At 49.6% G+C, this 22,638-nt stretch overlaps 2 long non-coding RNA genes across 2 annotated transcripts in view; both read left to right on the top strand.

The window, feature by feature from the left end:
- The window catches only part of LOC138745307 (uncharacterized), a 28,114-nt gene extending 26,984 nt beyond the window's left edge, over positions 1–1,130 (top strand). Inside the window, exon 3 of the long non-coding RNA XR_011346155.1 lies at positions 670–1,130. This is a non-coding gene — a long non-coding RNA (uncharacterized lncRNA). The remainder of the gene's footprint in view (positions 1–669) is intronic.
- Positions 1,131–8,711: 7,581 nt separating this feature from the next.
- Positions 8,712–14,579, top strand: LOC138745305 (uncharacterized). Its single transcript, XR_011346154.1, has 4 exons — positions 8,712–8,833; positions 9,965–10,154; positions 10,744–10,824; positions 14,172–14,579. It is a non-coding gene; the product is annotated as an uncharacterized lncRNA (long non-coding RNA).
- The last annotated feature ends 8,059 nt before the right edge of the window (positions 14,580–22,638 follow it).

Raw genomic sequence — 22,638 nt, 5'->3', positions numbered from 1 at the left:
AATTGAGAGGGAGTTTAAGATGCTGTATTGTGTGCTTGCCTTCAGGAGTCAGGGATTGAGTTCAAGAACTGAGAGGTAACATTGCAGATGTATAAAATTCTAGTCAAACCACACTTGGAATATTGTGTGCATTCCTGGGGCGAGAATACCAGTGGACGTCTAAATAAGGTGAGATGAGGGAACTTTAGACAAGATGTGAGGGGGATATTTTGTTGACACAGAATGTAGTGGGTGGCTGGAATGCATTGCCAGGGGTAGTAGTGGAGGCTGGTCCAAAAAAGTCATGAAAAAGATTTTAATTTCGGGACAGGAATAAAAGAAAAACAGAAGGTACTGGTAAGAGGGAGGGAAGAGTAATATTGTTATGGGGTAGGTTCAGATGGGTCAGCTGAAGGGACTCGACTGATCCATCCATGATTTGTCCAGCATCTTGCTGCCATGTCGTGGTGAACCAGGGTGTTGCCTGATGGAGACACGGTACTCTGAGCTCTGCAGATATAGATTGTGGTTTTCTCCATAACACACTTCCTCAGGTAAAGCAGAGGAAGGGAAAGGCCCTAGTGTGCAGAGGTAGGGAGGGGGTTGATGGGGGAAGAGTTGGGGCCCTCCAAAGTCATCGTGATCAGGCCTCGGAGACGGCATCTCTATCACTCGTATTTCTCTTTCCAGGAGAAGGAGCGATCTCAGAGACAAGACACGAGTCCAGAAGAACATTGCATCCCAGCTGAACAGAGGACGGACAACATCATGATGGCCTGAACCCCTCCCCTTCTCCCTCTGGCCCTGCCAACTCCATTCCCCACTTTTTCCATATCCCTTCACCCATTTCCCCCACCCATTTCTCCCCTACCTCTCCTCCATTCCAACCCCCTCCCACTCACCTTCCCTTTCACCTACCCTCACACCTATGCCCTAAACTCAGCCCTCCTCCCTTCCCCTCCCCTTTCCCTCTCCTTTGCCCCTCCCCTTCGCCTCCTTCCCTTCCCCTTCTCCCCTTCCCCTCCTTCCCTTCCCCTCCCCTTCCTACCCCTAACTTAGGGGAAGGAGGGATAGGGGAAGGGGGTAGGAGAAAGGAGGTAGTGAGAGGATAGGGGTAGGTAATGAGGTAGTGGAAGGGGGTGCAGGTATGGGGTAGGATTAGGGGAAGGGGGTAGGTGTAGAGGATAGGGGTAGGGTTTAGGTTAGGGTTGGGGAATGTGGGTAGAATTAAGATATGGGTCATGGACGGGTAGAGGTACAGTTACCTCAGTTAGGTTAAGGGTTAGGAGATGTGGGCTCGGGTTAGGTCGAGGTTTAGGGTTAGGTTTAGAGTTTGGTGAAGTGGGCTTGTTTTAGGTTTAGGGGAAGGGGGTAGGAGTAGGAGGTAGAGGTGGGGTGTGAGTTGGGGTTTGGGGAAGGTGGGTAGGATTAGGGTTGGGTTTAGGGGACAGCGTAGGGATAGGGTTAGGGGACAGAGTGGAAATAAGAGTTAGGGTTGGGGACGTGGTGTAGTGTTTAAAGGTATCGGTAGTGTTAACGTTAAGGATAGAGTTTGTTAGGGGTTAGGGTTAGGTTGGGGAGGGGAGCGGGGGAGGCGAGCAGGGCACGGGAAATGGGGAAGTGATGGGGGAGGGGAATGGGCATGGGAATGAGGAGGGGTACGGTGTAGAGGAAATGGGAGGTGAATGGAGGAAGGCATCGCTACCCCCTCCCCTCCCCACGCCTACCCCCACATTATCCCTGCCTCCTCTCCTCCTTCCAGGGGAAGCCGGGCCTCATACCAGCCAGAACCTCCCTGTAATTTCAGAGCCTCCATTTCAGGAAGTGCCTTCGACGCTTGCCGTTGGACAGACATCTTGTCTCTTGATTCATTCTATACCGTTGATATTAAATTTAAAAATGGTTTTGTCTTTTAAAGCTTGAACTCAAAAGGCTCGTCCAGATAGACAACACAGAAACAGGCCCTTCGGCCCCACTCTCCTGCTGGCTGTGCTGTTGTAATCAGTCCATATTCCTCTCCACCTTTTCATTCTTAGCTCCCATCCAGCTCATGTTGCCTTGTCAATCTCACGGTCTGTGGGAAGAAGCTATTTCCCTCCCTGGCTTCTCTGCTTTTATTCCTCCATATCTCCGTCCTGATGGCAGGGGGACAAAGATGCTCTTTGCTGGATATCTGGGAGTCTATTTACAGAGCCCATCCCTGCAAAAAATTCAGGGGTCCCTTGCCTTGAGGTTCCACCCATGTTGCCTCTCCCTCAGCACTCTCTCGTCAGAACACAACTGCACCTTCCTTCCCCTCCTCTCCCAGGTCTCAGTATCCCCCTGACAATTCCAGTCAGCTGCCATGTCTACACCCTGCCCCATCTGCTATCGAATGCCCTGCATCCTCCTTCCCCGTTGGTTTCCTCCTGTTATCAGAATGGACCCCACCCTGTTGAAACTACCCATATTCTCACTGATCTCTCTGCACCACTGCCCTCCATCCAGGGGTCTTGGTTGTCTTGTGGTGATGGTGGAGAACAAAGTACCAACTCAAGGAGATGGGGAGCAGTAAGGAGACCCCCAGTTCCAGGAGACATGGAGAACCACAGAGATGCCCAACTCTATAAATCCGGTAGAACCTGGTCATCAGGTGCAAGGAGCTCTCGGGTACTGCTGCACGTGAGGCAGGTGTGGCCCATCCCCACTCCTCCACCCTGTCAATTCCCAAAACACATTTCCTATTCATGTGGGGGTCCAAAATGTATAGAGTCTGGAGGACCATGTACGTCGTCAATCAATGGGGGCATAACCCTAACCAGCATGGCTATTGTGTTGGAAACAAAGTGCAAGGGCACCAAAAGCCACTATGTGCTGAAGTTCTACCTGGCTCAGGTGTTGCGAAAGATTGGTCTGGCCCTGATGCCACACAATGTCCTAGTCAGCAGGACTTTGCCCCATCACCTTCATGGGAATGGTTGCATAGACAAACACTGTTGACCACAGGGCCATCAGGCAGTGGTCAGCATGGAATTCCTGCTGACACAGAGACTAGGACTTGATGAGAAACTGCGGGGTTGTCCCCTGAGCAGAGCATCCAGAGACAGACATCCAGAACTGCTGGAAGACCAGAATCTCAGTGAAAGATGCCCTTTGGTCTGCCTGAAACCCAGATAAGAGAAGCAAACACTAGAAGCCCAAAGCAAAGGGAGGAAGGTTTAGGGGCAATATCAGGGGTACTTGTTTTTACACAGAGTTGTGGGTGCCAGGAATGTCTTGCCAGGAGTGGTGATGAAGGCTAAAATATTAGCGGCATTTAAGGGCTTCTTGGACACATTAATGAAGGAAACATAGAAGATAAAAGCAGGAGTAGGTCATTCGACCCTTCGAGCCTGCTCAGCCATTCAATGAGATCATGGCTGATCTTAAAGTTGAGTACCCCGTCCCCGCCTTCTCTCCGTAACCTTTAATATCCTTATACTGAAGAAATAGATCTAATTCCCTCTTAAATATATGTAATGAACCTGCCTCGACTGCCCTCTGTGGCAATGAATTCCACAGATTCACCACCCTCTGGGTAAAGAAATTCCTCCTCATCTCGGTCCTAAATGGTTTGCTTATTATCCTCAAACCATGGCCCTGGGTTCTGGATTTTCCCACCATTGGAAACATCCCATCTCCATCCATTCTGTCCAGCCCTGCCAGAATTTTATATGTCTCTATGAGATTCCCTCTCAATCTTCTAAACTCCAGTGAGAACAATCCCAATTTGCGCAATCTTTCCTCATAAGTCATTCCTGCCATTCCAGGTATCAGCCTGGTGAATCCCCTCTGCACTCCCTCCATTGCAAGAATGGAGGGTTCTGAAGGAGGAAGGGTCTAGTTTTTATTTTGCTTGGAATTGATAGGTCAGCGCAACATCGAGGTCCGAAGGGCATAACTGTTCGACGTTAACCTGCTGGTCTTTTAGCACATGGAGATGTGGGTGAGGGAACGCTGCCCACCGGCCTATTCCAGGTTGCTGAGAGATGCACTGAGGCTTGGCGCAGCCAACACAAGGGGGCTGTGGGGAAGGACTCTTATCCTCCGGGTCTTAAGGGGCAGAGACTAAGGGGAACCCCTTCAACCACAGAGTGCAGGGAGTAACCATGAGGTATCAAAGTGGTGGAATGATGCTAAACAGAGAACGTGTGCAGTGAAGGGAATACAGGCATGCAACACGAGGATGAGAAAAGACATGGAACAGTTGTCCTCTTGGTCAATAATTTTAGAATAAAGTTAATTTTGGGGTGAAAAAGAGAAAAGCCCGAACTCAGTCATCTTTGTTTCATGAGATACATTCTCCAATCCAGGAAAGCTCCTCTGTACCCGTTCAAATTGAACCCGAGGAAACTGTATTCATGGTGGAAACCTCTGCAAACACACAACGGGACCTACGCACAGAGAGACAAATGATACACGTGCAGTCCCTCCCAAAAAAGAAATAAATTCTGTTGAATCAATAGCAGAGTCATGGAGTCTTTTTCTGAGCCGGTCATCCATCATTCTCCATTCTCACTGCTCGCAGGAAGAATCAGTTTCTGGGCCTGCTGCTACTGGCTCCGATATTCCTCGACTTCTTTTCTGATGAGAAGAGCTGCCAAATGCTGTGGGCAGGTGGAAGGGATCCTCGACGACGTTGACAATGAACCCGGTTTATCCCATTGATATTTGGGATAGGTGGGTTGGGGGGAGATAGTCCCATGATCCTATCTGCCACTCGTGGTCCTGCCGATCATTTTAAAAAAATATTTATAAACTTAAAACCACAACAAATTCACACAATTAATAATAATGCTCATCTAATGTGTGGCATCTATAAAAGAAAGAATAAAGAAACCACCTCCCACCTTCATCCCCAATATCCTAACCTCTCCCCTTCTCGCCTCAACAGAAGTGTCTGTTACTTTAAAGTTTCATTAAATAAACGGAGGCCTTCAGGTGAAAGGGAGTGTCAGGGTTTCATGTAAATATCCACACCCACCCTTGGTAAATATGGGCTCCATATTCTTCTGACATATCAAGTTGGAATGGCCTGTTAACCGAGACACGAGCCACTACACTAGAGAGCCGACAAACACGGTGACAGCGCAGACACCATTGGGGCCAATGCCCATCCCAGGGGATGACCCACATGGTTGGAAACAATGAATAACGGGAGGATCGCCTTCCAACCCGAGGCTGGAGCTGCCTGTTCAAGCAACTTATCTTCCACTTCCACTTCTTGGGTGCATGTCATTCTTTCCAGACTTCGGAGGAGCGCGCCTGCTACAGTGGTGACCTCAGCAGGACCCAGCCCTTCAGTTGGATGTGAAGATCACGGTCCAGGCGGCTCTTCAGATGGTTTGGTTGAAGCTGTCAACGTTCTGGATGTCGCAGTCACACGTGGGGTTCAAACAGGCCAAGGACCAGTTCCACCTCCAAGAGATCACCGCTGATGACATCCATTACTCCTCCATGATGTTCTTGCTCATCAGGACATGGCAGCAAGGCTCATCGACTTCTGACATCAGCCTCCCGAGCAAGGCAAATAGGATGCCCTCAAGGAGCTCTTAACCCGCACCTTCAGGCCACGCCTTCATCCTCCACCTCATTCTGTTCCTGCTCTCACTGTCGCATGGCCCAGACAGTCATCCCAACATGACTCCCCTCATGCTATTTCTTTTCAGCTCTCACCAAATGCCCTGGACCCACTTTTCAGGAACTCTTCCCTCTTCCTCCCTATGTCATTGGAATCTCCATGTACCACAACCTCTGGCCCACTTTAGGATGTCTTGGACACCAGCAGCAACACCCCAGACACTGGCACCAGGGAGGCACCACCTGGAAAAGGTCCAGGGTCCTAGTCCAACAGTCCTTTTCCTGAGCATCCAGGCAGCAGAGAAATATCAATGGTTGCTCAAAGCAAAATCCACATTGCGGTGCCCACCAACAAATTGAGGCACAAAGGTTTGTGGGTCTTTTGGGTTACTGGTGCCAACATATTCCCCATCTCACCCTGCCCCTCCATCTACTGTACAATGTTGCCCAGGAAAAAAAACTCTCCGCTTCATTGATGACCTGAACAACAAATGGCTTCTTTAATGGCAAAACACGCTGTTGAACACCACTGCCACTGACCACAAGCATCCCCAACTCCTCAAAACTGGAAGACCCTTTGAATGACTTGTCTCTGCCATGAAGACAATGGCCTAGTGGAGCGTCAAGCAAAAGAGGCAAGGTCGCCGAGTCCCACACAGCTTCTGGTTCAATTCCCTCCTGGAAGCTGCCTCCCGCGACTCCCCATCTGAGTGTGAGATGCTCGCCTGCTCACCACAGAGAACCAGATGGCAGCAGAGACAGTCACACGCCAGCCACACCTCCCCAACATGTGATGGGTTCAATCTGCGGATGCCACTCACAGCGTACCGAAGAAGTGGTACATGGCAGACCGCAGAGAGGCCGGGCCCGAAGGGCTGAGCAACTTGCAAGAACAGATCATGTCCTGCCCGAAAGTGACAGCCTCCCACCTGAATGACCCCGAGAAGAGCTTGGCACCATGGCCTGGGGCAAACCGTTCAACACCCTCGATGCTGGACAGCAGGGAAAAAGCTTGGTTTACTGACGGCTCCGGCTGGCGGAGGTGCGAAAAACAATGGAGTAAGGTGGCAGCGCTCCAGCCCACCACAGATAAAGTACTGACACAAGAGGGTGTGGTGGAGGGGAGAGCCAACTATCCAAGCTGGTAGCTGTGGCACTGATCCGAAAAGGGACAACCAGGTGGGCCCAGGAGCCTCTTTTCCGATTAGTGCCACAGGTTTTCTGGGCTGTGCCAAATAGCATGTCAGTGTGGATGGGTCGGCGGCAGGAGACAGGGAGGCAGATCCATGGCTGCCTGCTCTGAGGACAACAGCACTGGCAGATCTTCTGAGAGGTGGAACAACAAAAGAAAAATCAGGGTCCACCACGTGGATGGACACACCTCCAGGAAAACCGCTGAAGCTGACGCGATGCCACTGTGGACTGAGCTGCTCAAATATGCTCTGCCACTATTTTCCCCAAGCAGAGTGACCCCGGAGCCTTGGCAGCATTGGTGCATCATAAATGTGGGCATATGGGGGAACTATGATGGACAGAGGATCTGGGGGTCTCATGATGTTGCAAGAACTGTGATGGCCAAATGCCCTATTTGTCAGCAATTAAAACCAAGGGCCACATTTGCCGGGGTTCGGGAGCTGGCCAAGTCTGATAAATTGACCATATCAGGCCTCTCCCCTGCCAAAATAAAAAGTGATATGTTCTCACGATGGACAGCACATACTAAGATTTCCTGCCAGCGGGCCGACCAAGCACCATTTTAAGCGTGCTCCATATGTGGAATACCCTATCGGGTAACGTCCACCAGCAATGGGTGGTGATGCCAAGTATTTGGGGCCACCTGCATATCCCCTACCACCCACAGGCATCCAAGATCAATGAGTGAATGAATGACCTGTTCAAGGCATCGTATGTGACAAGTTGATTGTCAAGTCTTCTATCCACGAGTGGTTGCAAGTGTATCGATTAATCAGGCGAGTTTGTGTCTGTGTGTGTCTTTTACTCCTCATGCAACTTCACTACATGTGTCAATAAAAGACAACTGTGTTCAAATTCGCCACCCTTGGGAACCCTCGAATCAGTTTCACACACATAATAATTGGTGCAGTGAGCAGGCTCCTTCGAGTTCCGACTGAACACAACTGCAGTGGAGATGCTTTGGAAACGGGGCAGGATATCTAGTGCAGGCAGGGAGAACAAGATCTGGTGGTGGACTGACGAGAGTGCAGGGTTGGGGAGCTTGGCAAGCATGCTGGCGGACTATGGCAAACTGGTAGACTGGTCCAAGCTCCTGGATCCACATCTTGAGAAAATAGGTCACCACGTGTTGTCCCACTTCAAGAAGTCGGGGTTCCCAAAATCTAAGGGGAATCAGAGGGTGCCTTTTGGCTGCCAGTGTTTCTCCTGAGAAACCAATGTGAGATCATAGAAAGGAAAGATTTGGAGAGGGCCCAGGAAAATAAGGAGATAAAGGTGGTCCAGCATCGCTGCTGTGCACTGCAGGAGGCAGCACAGACTCCCTCAACCTGAGCCACTGATGTCGAGATGAGAGGGACAGAGGTAGCCAACAGGCATGCCTATCAAGGTCTGACTCCCCCCCCACACCCCCAGTGAGTGAGTTTGTACTGGCCATGGAGCGATTAGCCGAGGCCATTTGCCAGGATTCAGGCATTAAAGGTTTCAGAACGGGCCAGGAAGAGCATGAAATCAATTTATTTGCAGAAGTTGTTCTGATATATCTGACAGACCCGACACACTCATTGCCCAAGTTGTGCTCCACCCTGGAGGACTATGGGGAGATCTCTGGGTATAAGTTCTTTTGGGATATGTGCAAAATCATGTAACTTAGGAAGGGGGATTAGAGCCAATGTCAAGAAAATAGTCAACAAATGTGGCGGCAAAATGGGATCAAATATCTAGGAGTTAGAATAGATAACAACGAGTAATTTAGACCAGCTGAATTATTCTCCCCTTGCTTGGGGAAATTGAGGAGGATTTAAATGGTTGGATGTCCCTGCCCATTACACTAGTGGTGTCACAGAGAGGGGAGGTGTCACAGAGGGGGGAGATGATGACACAGAGGGGGTGATGATGTCACTGCATGGGGCAGCCATAGCTGAGTCGTGCCATGGCACAGCAACACGAGAAAGATGCCTCTCCTGGAAGGGGATTCTGGCCCCCATGTCGGAGTAGGACGCTGTATCATCCCAGGGACCCTCTGATCAACAGGGTTGTGTTTGGAAGCACCCTGCACCCATGGGTGAGATAAAGAGCCTGTTACAGGCTCCCCTACTGGGACAGAGACTCCTCTGGCACCATCCTTCACCCAGTGTGGGCGGAGAGAATGGAGGCTGCATTTAATCCTCTCTCCCCATCCTGAGTGCAGGGCACTTTATGAGGCAGCTGGAGGGGAGTGGGAAGGGGAGAACAATGGCATGTGAGGGGATACAGGGATGGGGTCTGTAGGAGTGGAGGGGAGAATGAAGGAACGGGGTTGCACCACAGGCTAATGTCAAGGGAGATTGGATCAGAGGTAGGGGACATAGGGTTGAGCTGGGGGGATGGGGTGCGAGGGGACGGAAGGCACTGGGGAAACCATGGGGGTGGTGTTGGGTGGGGGATGTGAGAGTGGTAGAGGAATCGGGGCAGGGGAGAGTGTGAGGTGTCTGAGGGAGAAGAGACGTTGCGAGGGGGATGGAAGGTAGACCTTTCAACAGAAATGGGACAGAGCTTCCCCTCCACCTGGAATGGGATCTGTCCACTGAGAGACAGGACCGCTCCTCCACCCGCCCCCACCCCCCCCCCCCCAGGTTACAAGATGCCTTCCACCCTTGCATACACCCCCACACCCCCCCCCAACCGGGATAGGATTCTTTCCCCCAGTGGACCTGGATCAAGGTGCTAGAAAGTGTTTCTGCTGCGGCGGACCTTGCAGAGTTGAGCGGTGAAGAGTGGGGCTCTCTCCACACCACCTGCTCCCTCAGGCGACGAGGTCTCGCTTGCATCATGGATGATCACGGTGTTGCTGAGCTTCTGGGAATGTGGAGGGCTTCTGCTAAACCCGTGGTAGGGTTCAGAGTGGTTCATCTCCCCGGGACGCGCTGAAGGTCAAGATGACCCGATCCTCTCATGGAGGGAGGGTTGTAGACAAAGTGAACGGCTGCGAAACTGGCCTCAGTCTGAGGAGAGTGATCAAAGAGGGACCTGGGGTGGCAATATTTCTACTGAGAGGCTGGAACGAACCACCAGAGGATCAATTCTGACATTTAGGTGACCCTTGGAAGGGAGTTAGAGGGAGGGGTAGAGACTAACTTGGACAACAAGGCTGGGTTGGGATAAATGACCTGTTGTGTACCCTCTGGGTGTGTAAATTCTGCTGCTTCTGCCCCAGAGGACATGGCAATAAGGTCACAACAGAGGTGGCCACACCGGGTCATGGACCCAACGTCCACAAGGTGGTGTCCTGCACAAATGTTAAAATCATCGACAATGGATCTTTCGGTGAGGTGTACCAGGCAAGGCTGGTGGACTCCGGAGAGCTGATTGCCATCAAGAAGATCTTGCAAGACAAGAGATTCAAGGTGAGGGGGAGGAGCAGTTGTGTGGAAATGGAACACCCTGATATTTAACTTCAGGCCTACAGCACGTTCACAGGCCCTTGCGACACATGAGCTCGTTTCACGCAATTATACCCAATTGACAAACACCCCAAACACATTTTTGAAGGGTGGGTGGAAAGAGGAGCATCTGACAGAGACCAAGGCAGCCATGGGGTTTGGAAACAGAGAAAGTCACACAAACCCACAACAGCCCCCCCCTCCCCACACACAACCCCCCACCCCACACACACACACACACACACACACACACACACACACCTGGCAAATAGCAGAGATTTTATGCAAATTAATTGTTTTGTAGAAGCTGGGAAAACAATCATAAAAACTGAAATGATACTTCATTGAACCCCCTGACGAGTCCCCACTCCAGCGACACGAAACGTCCCCCCCACTGACTCTCGAAAAGTCCCCCACTTCGGCCTCCCTAGGAGTTCCCCACCTCTGACCTCTTGACGAATCTCCTCCCCGCCTCCCCCCTCAACTTGGACAAGTTGCCCCTCAGGGCCCCGATCCATCGCCCAGCCTTGCTGATGTTCCTCTCTCGCCATAGAACCGCAAACTGCAGATCGTGCGAAAGTTGGATCACACCATCATCGTCCCTCTTCTCAACTTCTACTCCTCTGTAGTCAAGGTAAGATCCACCTGCACCCACCCCACCCTCACTCTGATGCATATCATTTGCTGCTACCTTCCCCATTCCTTCAATCGATCTGTCTCGCTGCAGCCTCTCTGTTGCCTCCATCCTGCCCCTCTGACCAGTGCCGACTCCTTGACGCTGGCTGCCCTGCTCCTCACCCATTAACTCATGACCTCTTGCCATTTCAACTCCAGACAGCAGCAGCCAAGACCACAAGACAAGGTCGCCAAATTCGGCCACTCAACCCCTCCAGTCTGTTTCCCCAATTCATTTCACGAATGTATTTTCCCCCATAACTCACTTCCGCAGAACCTTTTGGTGCCCTTCCAAATCAACACCTGCTCTGAATCGTCCCAACAACTCAGCCTCCACATATTCGACCCCAGCCAACACACGGCTGCAAACATATCTCATCTCAAAACGTCAATGGTTTTTCTCTCCCGGTGGATCCTTGGCTCAAGAGGGAGGGCGGTCAGAGCTGGACATTTTGTGCAGTCTCACCAGAAGCCGAATGATGGGGCAGCGGACGGGTCCACTATGGCCTGTTGACGCTCTGCTCGCTGAGCCCTTGGATTCATGCAATGTTGTGTTGAGCAGTGGGTGCATCAGGCCTACAGAGAGCAGGAGGGGCTGGCACTCCAGTTGGGAGAGGCACTGGGTGTTGGAGGGTAAATCCAGCTGACATGTTTGTATTGTGTCCAAGAGAAAGAGGAGGTTTATTTGAATCTGGGTCTGGACTATGTTCCCGAGACAGTTCACTGCATGGCCCAGCACTTCAACAAGGCCAAGCAGCCCATTCCCATGATCTACATCAAGGTGGTTGTGGGTCTGGGTGGTCAAGTTGTCCACTGGGGCAAGCTTGGATGGTGGGGTTGGAGGATATGAAGGAGTTTACTGGCTAAGTCTTGCTGGGGACTGGATATCGATGAAGGGTGCATGAGGGTCTCAATGGGTATTGGTGAGGAGAGAAAGGGTAGTGAGGGGAGAGGGGTGGAGAGGATGATGAGGATGGATGTTGATTGGCAGGGAGGGGCCCTTCACCCACCTCCCCTTACCCTCAGGATCCAGAACCGGCCAGTGTGGAGGCAGAGTGGGTCATGTTATATCGTTGTGTTGCCAGATGTTCATGTACCAACTGTAGCAGAGCATGGCCTACTTCCATCCTCAGGGGGTTTTCCATTGAGACATCAAGCCCCAGAAGATGCTGGTAGATCCCGAGATGGCCTTCATATTGCTCCTTTATTTCGGCAGGTAGATCCACCCGTGTCTGCCCGTTCACCACTTCAACACGGTTCTGATCCCTCTCCCCAACACGGCCTTGTCCCCTCCCCACCAGCTCTCACCCCTCCCCCACCAGCTCTCTCCCCTCCTCCCTCTCCCAACTTGCCCCTTCCACAGCTTAATAACTTATTCTAAATAAGATTGTGGGGGGCTTAGATGGAATGAACACCCAGAAAACTTTCCTAAAGTGTCAGGTGCAAATCTCAGAGAGCATCCGCTTCAGGTGAGGGGAGATTTTTTTTATGCAGAGAGTTGTGAGAGCTTTGAATGCGTCACCGGAGAAAGTGGTAGTGGTTGGTAGAATAGGTACATATAAAAGTCTCTGAGACGAGCATGTGGATGTAAGGGAACAGAATTTTTACATGATAGAGGAATTTGGGGATATGGTGAGAAGGCAGGGTAGGTCGAGTTAGATCATAAATTAGATCAGCCATGATCGTATTGAATGGCGGAGCAAGCTCGATAGGCCATTTTTATCCTACTCCTGTTCGCACTTCCTATGTTCCTATGGGTGTGGTACAAATAAAGGTTGTGGAGAACATTTACAAAGGTCAGTACAGCCTTTATGGGCCAAAGGGCCTGTACTGGGCAGCAATGCTTGATGTTCTAATGGATGCGGAAGCTCTGGGAAGGGGTAAGGGAGGGACTGGCCAGGAAGTCTGCAGATGCTGGGGCCGAGGGCAATGCCCAAACATGCTGGGCAAATTCATGGATAGTTTTGTGAGGAGCAGGTCCTGCTTCACGAGTCAATTAGCGCTTTTCGAGGAGGTGTCAAAGGAAATAGATGATGGTCAAGGTCTGTATGTGCTGCACGAGGATTTTAGTAAGGTGCTTGACAAGGTTCCCACGGTGGCCTCATTCAGAATGTCCGGAGGCATGGGATCCATTGAGCCTTGGCTGTGTGGATTCAGAATTGGCTTGTCTGCAGAAAACAGAAGGTAGTAGTAGATGGAACAATGACTAGTGGCGCTCCAAAGGGATCTGCTCTGGGACCCCTGCTCTTTGTGATTTTTATGAATCATGATGGAAGTGGAAGGGTGGGTACGTCAGGGGATGACACAGAGGTAGAGATGTTGTAGACAGTGTAGAAGGTTGTCATAGGTCATCCAGTTTGCAGAGAAGTGACAGATGGAGTTCAATCCTGTAAATCAGATGTACTTAAATAAGCAACTGGTCCAGGTTTATTTCCAGTCATTTTCAAGGGCACGAATAACAGTTATTCCAAAGTAGGTTGGAGACCCATTAAAAGTAGCTTCACATAGACCAATATCTTTATTGAATGCGGATTACAAGAATGTGTGGGCAGAGCACTTGGTTAATGGCAGGATTATGAACAGTGTGCAGGACAGAGAAATATTTAGATCATGCTCCATAAATCGCTCAAGGTTGCTGTGCAAATTGAGAGGGAGTTTAAGATGGTGTATTGTGTGCTGGCCTTCAGGAGTCAGGGGATTGAGTTCAAAAACCGAGAGGTAACGTTGCAGATGTATAAAATTCTAGTCAGACCACACTTGGAATATTGTGTGCATTCCTTGGGCGAGAATACCAGAGGACGTCTAAATAAGGTGAGCTGAGGGAAATTTAGGCAAGACGTGAGGGGTACATTTTATTCACACAGAATGTAGTGGGTGGGTGGAATGCATTGCCGGGGTAGTAGCGGAGGCTGGTCCAAAAAAGGCATGAAAAGGATTTTAATATGGACAGGAATTAAAGAAAAATGGAAGGTACTGGTGTGTTGGAGGGGAGGGTAACATTGTCGTGGGGTAGGTTCAGATGGATCAGCTGAATGGTCTTGACTGATCCATCCATGATTGTCTAGCATCTTGCTGCCATATTGTGGAGAACCAGGGTATTGCCTGATGGACACACGTTGCTCTGAGCTCTGCAGAGAGAGATCATGGTTTTCGCCAAAACACACTTCCTCAGGTAAAGCAGAGGAAGGGGAAAGGCTCCAGTGTTCAGGGGTAGTGGGGATGATGGGGGAAGAGTTGGGACCCTCCAAAGTCATTGTGATCAGGCCTCAGAGACAGCATCTCTATCACTCGTATTTCTCTTCCCAGGAGACGGAGCGATCTCAGAGACAAGACACGAGTCCAGAAGAACCTCGCATCCCAGCTGAACAGAGGACGGACAACATCATGATGGCCTGAATCCCTCCCCTTCTTCTCCCTCTGGCCCTGCCAACCCCATTCCCTGCCTTTTCCATGTCCCTTCACCCACTTCCCCTCTTCTCCTCTACCCCTCCTCCATCCCAACCCCCTCCCGCTCACCTTCCCCTTCCCCTGCCCTCACACCTATGCCCTAACCCCAGCCCTCCACCCTTCACCTCCCCCTTCCCCTCTCCCCTTCCCTTCCCCTTACCCCTTCCCCTTCCCCTCCCCCTTCCCCTCCCCTAACCCTCCCCCTTCCCCTCCCCTTCTCCTCCTCCCCTTCCCCTCCCCCTTCCCTTTCCCCTTCCTACCCCTAACCTAGGGGAAGGAGGGGGAGGGGAAGGGGGTAGGAGAAAGGGGGTAGTTGAAGGGGGTAAGGGTAGGGGTTGTGGTAAGGGGTAGGGTAGGGGGTAGTGGTAGGGGGTGCAGGTATGGGGAAGGGGTAGGAGGTAGGGTTAGGGGAAGTGGGTAGGTTGTAAGGGATAGGGTAGGGGTAGTGGTAGGAGGTGCGGGTATGGGGAAGGGGTAGGAGGTAGTGTTAGGGGAAGGGGGTAAGTTGTAAGGTATAGGGTAGAGGGTAGTTGTAGGCGGTGTGGGTATGGGGAAGGGGTAGGAGGTAGGGTTAGGGGAAGGGGGTAGTTGTAGGGGGTGCAGGTATGGGGAAGGGGTAGGAGGTAGGGTTAGGGGAAGGGGGTAGGTTGTAAGGGATAGGGGTAGGGTTTAGTTTAGGGTTGGGGAAGTTGGGTAGAGTTAGGGTTAGGGTTACGAGCAGTGTAGAGGTAGCATTAGGGTTAGTGTTAGGAGACATGGGGTAGGGCTATATCTTGGTTTATGGTTATGTTTATAGTTCGGGGAAGTGGGCTTGTTTTAGGTATAGGGGAAGGGGGTAGGAGCAGGGGGGTAGAGGAGGAGTGAGGTTTGGGGTTAGGGGATGGTGGGTAGCATTAGGGTTGGGGTTAGGGGGCGGCATAGGCGTAGGGATAAAGTTAGGGGACGTGGACGGGGTGGGGGTAGAGTTAGGGGACGTGGAGTGGTGGTAGGGGGTATCAGTAGTGTTAAGGTTAGGTTTAGGATTTTGTTAGGGCTTAGGGTTAGGAGTAGGAGGAAGGGAAGGGGGAGGGGAATGGGGAGGCGAGCAGGGGACGGGAACTGGGGAAGGGAAGTGGGGAGGGGATGTGGGAGGGGAACGGGCAGTGGAAAGGGGAGGGGAACGGGGTAGAGGAAAGGGGAGATGAACGGTGGATGGCATCCCTATCCCCTCCCCTCCCCTTCCCATCCCCCGCATTTCCCCTGCCTCTCCTCTCCTCCTTCCAGAAGAAGCTGGGCCTCTTTCCGTCCAGAACCTCCCTGTGGTTTCAGAGCCTCCGTTTCAGGAAGTGCCTTCGACGCTTGGTGCTGGACAGACATTTTGGTCTCTTGATTCATTCTGTACCATTGATATTAAATTTAAAAATGATTGGGTTTTTTAAAGCTTGAACTCAAAAGGCTGGTCCAGATAGACAAAACAGAAACAGGCCCTTCAGCCCCTCTCTCCTGCTAGCTGAGATGTTGTAATCAGTCCATATTCCTCTCACCCTTTTCATTCTTAGCTCCCATCCAGCTCATGTTGCCTTGTCAATCGCACGGCCTGTGGGAAGAAGCTATTTCCCTCCCTGGCTGCTCTGCTTTTATTCTTCCATATCTCCTTCCTGATGGCAGGGGGACAAAGATGCTCTGTGCTGGATATCTATGAGTCTATTTACAGAGCCCTTCCCTGCAAACAATCAGGGGACCGTTGCCTTGAGGTGGCACCCATGTTGCCTCTCCCTCAGCACTCTCAGAACACTACTGCACCCTCCTTCCCCTCCTTTCCCAGGTCTCAGTAACCCGCTGACAATTCCAGTCAGCTGCCCCACCTAAACGGATGGATCGACCAGCGCCTTCTCCCCTCAAGAGTTCGAGGAATCTACTCTCTCGCAATGTCCTGCTATCGAATGCCCTGCATCCTCCTTCCCACTTGGTTCCTCCTGTTATCAGGCACCTGGATGGACCCCACCCTGTTGAAACTACCCGTGTTCTCACTGATCTCTCTGCGCCTCTGCCCTCCATCCAGGGGTCTTGTATTTCTTGTGGGGGTGGTGGAGAACAAAGCACCAACTTAAGGAGATGGGGAGCAGTACAAAGACCCCCAGGTCCAGGAGACAGGGAGAACCACAGAGATACCCATCTCTGTTATTCGGGTAAAACCTGATTATCAGGTGCAATCTGCAAGGAACTTTCGGTCCTGCTGCATGTGGGCCAGGTTTGGCCCATCCCCACACGACCACCCTGTCAATTCCCAAAACAAATTTCCTATTCATGTGGGGGTCCAAAATGGATAGAGTCTGGAGAAGGACCGTGTACATCATCAATCAATGGGGACAAGGGTGTAACCAGCATGGCCATAATTGTGTGTGGCTTTGCTTGCAACCAAAGTGCAAGGGCACCAAATGCCGCTATGTGCTGAGGTTCTACCTGGCTCAGGTGTTGCGAAAGATTGGCCTGGCCCTGGTGCTGCACAATGTTCCAGTCAGCAGGACTTTGCCCCTTTACCTTCCTGGGAACAGTTTCATAGACAAACACATTTGACCACAAAGCCATCAGGCAGTGGTCAGCAGAGAATGTCTGACACAGAGACTCTAGGACTAGATGGGATACTGCGGGGTGGTCCACGGAGCAGAGTATCCAGAGACAGACATCCAGAACTGCTGGAAGACCAGAAACTCGGTGAAAGATGCCCTTCAGTTTGCCTGAAACCCAGATGGGAGTAGCAAACACTAGAAGACATCTGTCTAAAGCAAAGGGAGGAAGATTTAGGGGAGATATCAGGGGTATTTTCTTTTACCCAGAGTTGTGGGTGTCAAGAATGCCTTGCCAGGAGTAGTGATGAAGGCCAAAACATTAGGGACATTTTAGGGGTTCTTAGTTACATTGAGGGGCTGAGACCAAGGAGGATATTCTCCAACAGCAGAGGGTGGCAGTAACCACAAGATGTCAAAGTGGTGGCAATGAAGCTAAACAGAGACCGTCTAATGTGACTGTGCGCCTGGCTGCGGGAATTTGGACTTACTATATAAACCTTGCTAAGTGCTAGTTCAGGTTGGAAACGTTCGACTTCCTTGGGGGTCAAATCAATAGGCACGGAACTAAACCCTGCTTGAAAAGGTAGAGTTTGTTAAGTGCTTCCTCAAACCCCACATAATGAAGGGGCTGCAAGAATTCACTGGTACGATTAATTTTTATCACCGATAGTAGTGGCCCACATCATTTTTTTTAAATTTTATTTAAGATTTTATAACATGAATATCATATAGAATTACATTTAAAAAAAATAAGAACAAAATAATAAAATTATAATACAGTATCAGTCATCGAAATAAAGTATACCCTCCCCAATAATTATTTCACATTAATAACCCAACTCAAATTAGTCCAACCCCCCCTTTCCCCGCCAAAATAAAGAGTGAAGAATTAATAAAGTTAATAATATATATGAGAAAAAAACCCACTTACAAAAAAAACATAACCGATTAAAATACTAACAAAAAGAAAAGTAATTAATACTAAGATATCAGACTTAAAAAACATATTTAAATCAAACTTAAATGCATATATTTAACAAACAGAGTTAAGATGAAACATATATTTAACTCAAACTTAATATAAAAAATTAGTAAAGTTAGTAAAATTGTCTATCAAAAATTCTTAAACAATAATCAATTCTTTAAAAAAAATTGTAGCATGAGAAAAAAAAGATGAAAAAAAAACTTTCTCTATCGAGATAAACCTTCACCAAATATCAACTAACTTCACATCTATCATCATATTAGTCACATAAACTGCCATCTTAAAACAAAATTCCAACCTCATTAAACATTATAGAATTCAAATTTGGCACTCTTCCACCATTTTTCCCTTTTAACCTTGAATAATTACCCAATAAAAGCTCCAATACCACATTTAAATATCCCCAATCATTACGTTAAAATTCAGATAACCAAATAATAAAAACACATCTACAACGAAATCTATATCTTCAACGAATGGAGCATAAACCACAAACAAAATTCAAGCCTCATTAAGAATTGTACAATTCAATTTATAACTTTCACCATTATTCCCTTTGTTCTATAACTAAAATAGCAAAATAACCAGAATTACCACTCCTTTCACCTTAAAGTTAAAGAAAAAATATATCAAAAAACTTATCCATCCCATTCACATTTAAATTTCAAATATTCCTTATCTACTGAATAAACTTTACAAAAAAAAACCACATCAATTTTTAGTTTTTTAAACAATGAATACTTTCTTATGCTTTTTTTTATAAACACAAAAAAAAACCCTTCACTCTTTAATCTAATAATACAAAAAAAGGAAAAAAAAATGGGTAGGAGGTTAAAAATACCCCCTCCCGTCTAAACCGTGCAATGCGGTAACTCCCAAAATAAAATGGGTGTGAGATAACTCACACGTAGCAGATGACTTTCAGGAAATAGTACCTATCCAGTTCTCTCCCCCAACTCTCACTTCATCTTAAACTAACATCCTCATTACTTAATATTCCTTTTTTTAAAAAAAAATTAGAAAAAAAAGAACAACTCTTCTTTTAATCAGCTCCAACTGCCGAGTCACCATTACAACCATTCCTTCTTGGAGCACGGCTCTTTTCTTCCATCTCTTGTCTCCTTAGAGATCACGGCGACTACGTCTCTGTTGAAACCGAGTAATTGACAGCTCTTGAGAAAATGCTATAGCTTCCTTTGGAGAATCAAAGAACTTTGGTTGGCAACCATCTTGAAAAACCTTCAAAACAGCTGGATATCTAAAGGTTGCCTTATAACCTTTCTTCCACAACAACTCTTTAGCAGATTTGAATTCCCGTCATTGGAACATAACTTGACTCAAATCCGCATAGAAGAAAACTCGATTATTTTGAATCATCAAGGGTGATTTTCTCTGTTGTGCATTTCTAATACGCACTCGTAAAATTATTTCTCTGTCGTAATAATTCAAGCAACGAACCAAAACAGGTCTTGGACTTTGACCTGAAATAGGTCTTCTACGCAAGGCTCTGTGAGCACGTTCCAGTATTATACCTTCCGGAAAATGTTCTTGACCCAGCACCTGTGGAATCCATTCAGTAAAAAATTTTCTTGGGTCTGGTCCCTCCATTCCTTCCAGCAAACCCAATAATCTTTATATTGTTCCGTCTGGATTGGTTTTCCAAATAATCAATCTTTTTCACCAAATTTTTATTTTGAGTTTGTAAGTCTTCGACCATTTTGGTCACATCAAGAACTTGATCCCGTATTTCGTCTATATCTTCTTCACACGAATTAAATTTATCTCTCACTTCAAGCTTAAAAGCTCCAAACTCAGCCATCTGTTGAGAATGTATTTTCACCAAAGTATTAAACCTAGTACCAAGTTCAGTCATAATCTTAGATAATCCCTGCATTGTATAAGATAATTTAGATTCAAGATTCACAAGAATCTTTTCAATTGGAAGAGATTCTGGCTCAACAGATTCCTGCTTCTTCTGAATAACCAAAGGGTCTTCTGTTGCTTCCTTCATTCTGGTTGCCTTCCTTGTAGTATAGCTGCGTGTGGAAACCCCAGCCACAGCCTTTCCAGCAGTGACTGGAGGACGCTGGCCGGGGTTTTCCCCAGTCCATAATGTATTAATTTCTCCCAGTACATCAAGTTGTATAGGTTCTTTTATCTCAAAAGGTGCAGTTTGCAGTGCCACCGCTACAGTTGACAAATGCCTTTCCCCAGCCGGTACTTCAACTGATGTTACTACAAGTGGTTCATTCATAACATTGCCGTCAGATGCTACTGCACATGTGCGAACCTGAGTAACTCTTTGTTCTAAAGGCTGTTTGGCGCCCTCTTTAGAGGGCTCTACCGATGTAATATTGAACTCAACATCCGAAAGCTGTACCTTTCTCCTGGGATCCATTTCAGGCTGAGTCTCGATGTCTTTCCTGTAGGTAGGCTCCAAAACTTGAACTTTTGGAAAATGTAGTTTTTTGATAATCTGTTGTCGTTTTTTTTTTGCTCTTTTCCACCAATTGTACCATCATAAGTTAAATTAACAGCACTGAAGTTATCTAAACTTTTAAAGAATTTTAACGGGCATTTCTAGACAAAACAATAAGATAGAGTCAGGAGAAGACTGGAAGGCACGTCTGATCCTTACGCCATCTTGCCACGCCCCCCGTGGCCCACATCATGCGGAGAAAGGTAAAAACATTACCTGGGACAATGAGGATTTGGAGGCGTTCCAGAAGGCCAAGGACGCACTGGCCAACACAACCCTTGTGGTACACGCCAGGCCAGAGACACCCACCACTCTCACAGTAGATGCTTCCAGCACAGCAGTAGGGGGTGCACAGGAGCAATTCATCGAAGGGGAATGGCAGCCCCTGTCCTTCTTTAGCAGACACCTCTGGCCACCTGAACTCAAATACAGCGTCTTTGACTGAGCGCAATTGGTGCTGTGCCTGACAGTCAGGCACTTAAGGTATTTTTGGAAGGTAGACAATTCAGTCTCTTCATCGACCAGAAGCCATTAACTTTTGCCTTCCATAAAGTGTTGGACCTGTGGTCGGCCAAGCAGCAGCGACTCCTCTCATATGAGTCTGAGTTCACTACAGACATTCAACACATCGTGGGTGACACACTGCCCCATCCCCGCAATCAAGTCTATCCAGGCCCTGTCCCAGTGAATAGACTACTTAGCCCTCGGCAGGGGACAGCAGGATGACCCTGAGATCCTTGCAAGCAAGACAGCAGTGTCCAGGCTCAGGCTGGAGGATGTTAACATCGACCCTGGTAAGTAGACGCTCCTCTGCGACATTCCAATGGCAAACCCCACCTCATCGTGCCGACAGCATGGAGATGGCAGTTTTATGATGAGGTGCACAATCTGACGCACCCGGCCATCAGTACTGTCAAAATGGTGGTCAATAGGTTGGTCTTGCTGAGCCTCCAGAAACAGGTTGTCAGTGGGCCAAGGCCTGCACACTCTGCCAGATGACCAAAATGCAGACATACGTGAAGGCACCATGCCAGACATTCGAGCCAGCACCACATAGGTTCAGCCACATCTACAATGACATTGTAGGGTCACTACCGGCCTCCCGCGGGATGAGTTATCTTCTCACCATGACTGCCTGCTCCATGAGGTTCACCGAGGCGGTCCAGCTGGCTGACACAACCACTTGTGTCCTCCATTAAATTGGAAGCGGTAATAAATATAAAGGAAAGTTTGATAATAAATAGTCTCCCTTGCAGTTGGGGTACAATGTATTTCTTGAGATCAGAGGAACCCTGGAGCCAAGACAAAGTGATCCTGTGTTTCCCAAGGATTTGATTGAGTTGTTGGGGTAGTTGTAAGTGGAAGGGCCGAAAGGTCTCCTACTCCTTCCACTGCCTTTGTTTTCTGTCTTGCGATGCTGATTGGGTTCACCTGTGTGTTCGCTCGATCGCTCGCTGATTGGTTGCTTCAGTTGCGTGAGCCAATGGGTTGATTCGGTGAGGCCGCTATTGGATTGGACGCTGAAGTCGGGTTGGATTGATGGGCGGTTTCGTGGGCTGATTGGCTCTTGTTGTGAGGAGGCGGGAAGTTGGCGGCGGCGTCGTCTGCTCGGGGTTCATCACGTCGCCGCGGGCCTAAAGGGAAGAAGTTGGCGGCAGCGCCAGGACCTTCCTCAGCCGCGCGGTCCAGGGAAAGCGGGCGACCTGCAGCCCGCCGGGCCCCACCCGGGAGTGGCCGGTACCGGCGGGGTGTTTGGGTGAAGCCGAGGCGTCGGTGCAGGGAGCGGGGAGGGGAGGGGGATGAGAGAGAGGGAGGGGGATGGGAGGGACGGGAGTCTGAAGGGGGCGGGGCAAGTCAAGGAGGGGAGTGGGCGGGGCATCAAGGAAGGGAGCGGGCGGGGCCAGGCAGGGGTAAAGGGGAGGGTGAAGGGGGAGTTGGAGGGCGAGGGGGAGGCTGGGCAAGGAGGGGGAGGGGAGGGGAAGAAGGGCAGGGGAAGAAGGGCAGGGGAGAAGGGCAGGGGGAGAAGGGTAGGGGAGAAGGGCAGGGGGGGAGAAGGGCAGGGGGAGAAGGGCTGGGGGGGAGAAGGGCAGTGGGGGAGAGGGGCCGGGGGGGAGAGAGGCCGGGGGGGAGAGGGGCCGGGGAGGAGAGGGGCCGGGGGGAGAGGGGCAGGGGGGAGAAGGGCAGGGGGAGGGAACTGCCTGTTTGCCCCAGGTACCCAAGTCCTCTCTCTGTGTGTGTTGGCTTCCTCCTGCCCTCCACCCCCACAATTTAATGGTCCCATTTCTGACCTTCTCTTCCTCATCTTTCCTTGAT

Source organism: Narcine bancroftii, chromosome 11 (assembly GCF_036971445.1).
Source record: "Narcine bancroftii isolate sNarBan1 chromosome 11, sNarBan1.hap1, whole genome shotgun sequence".
NCBI classification, from domain to species: domain Eukaryota; kingdom Metazoa; phylum Chordata; class Chondrichthyes; order Torpediniformes; family Narcinidae; genus Narcine; species Narcine bancroftii.
Note: the sequence above shows the minus strand (reverse complement) of the source record. Positions and strands in the feature narration are given on the sequence as shown.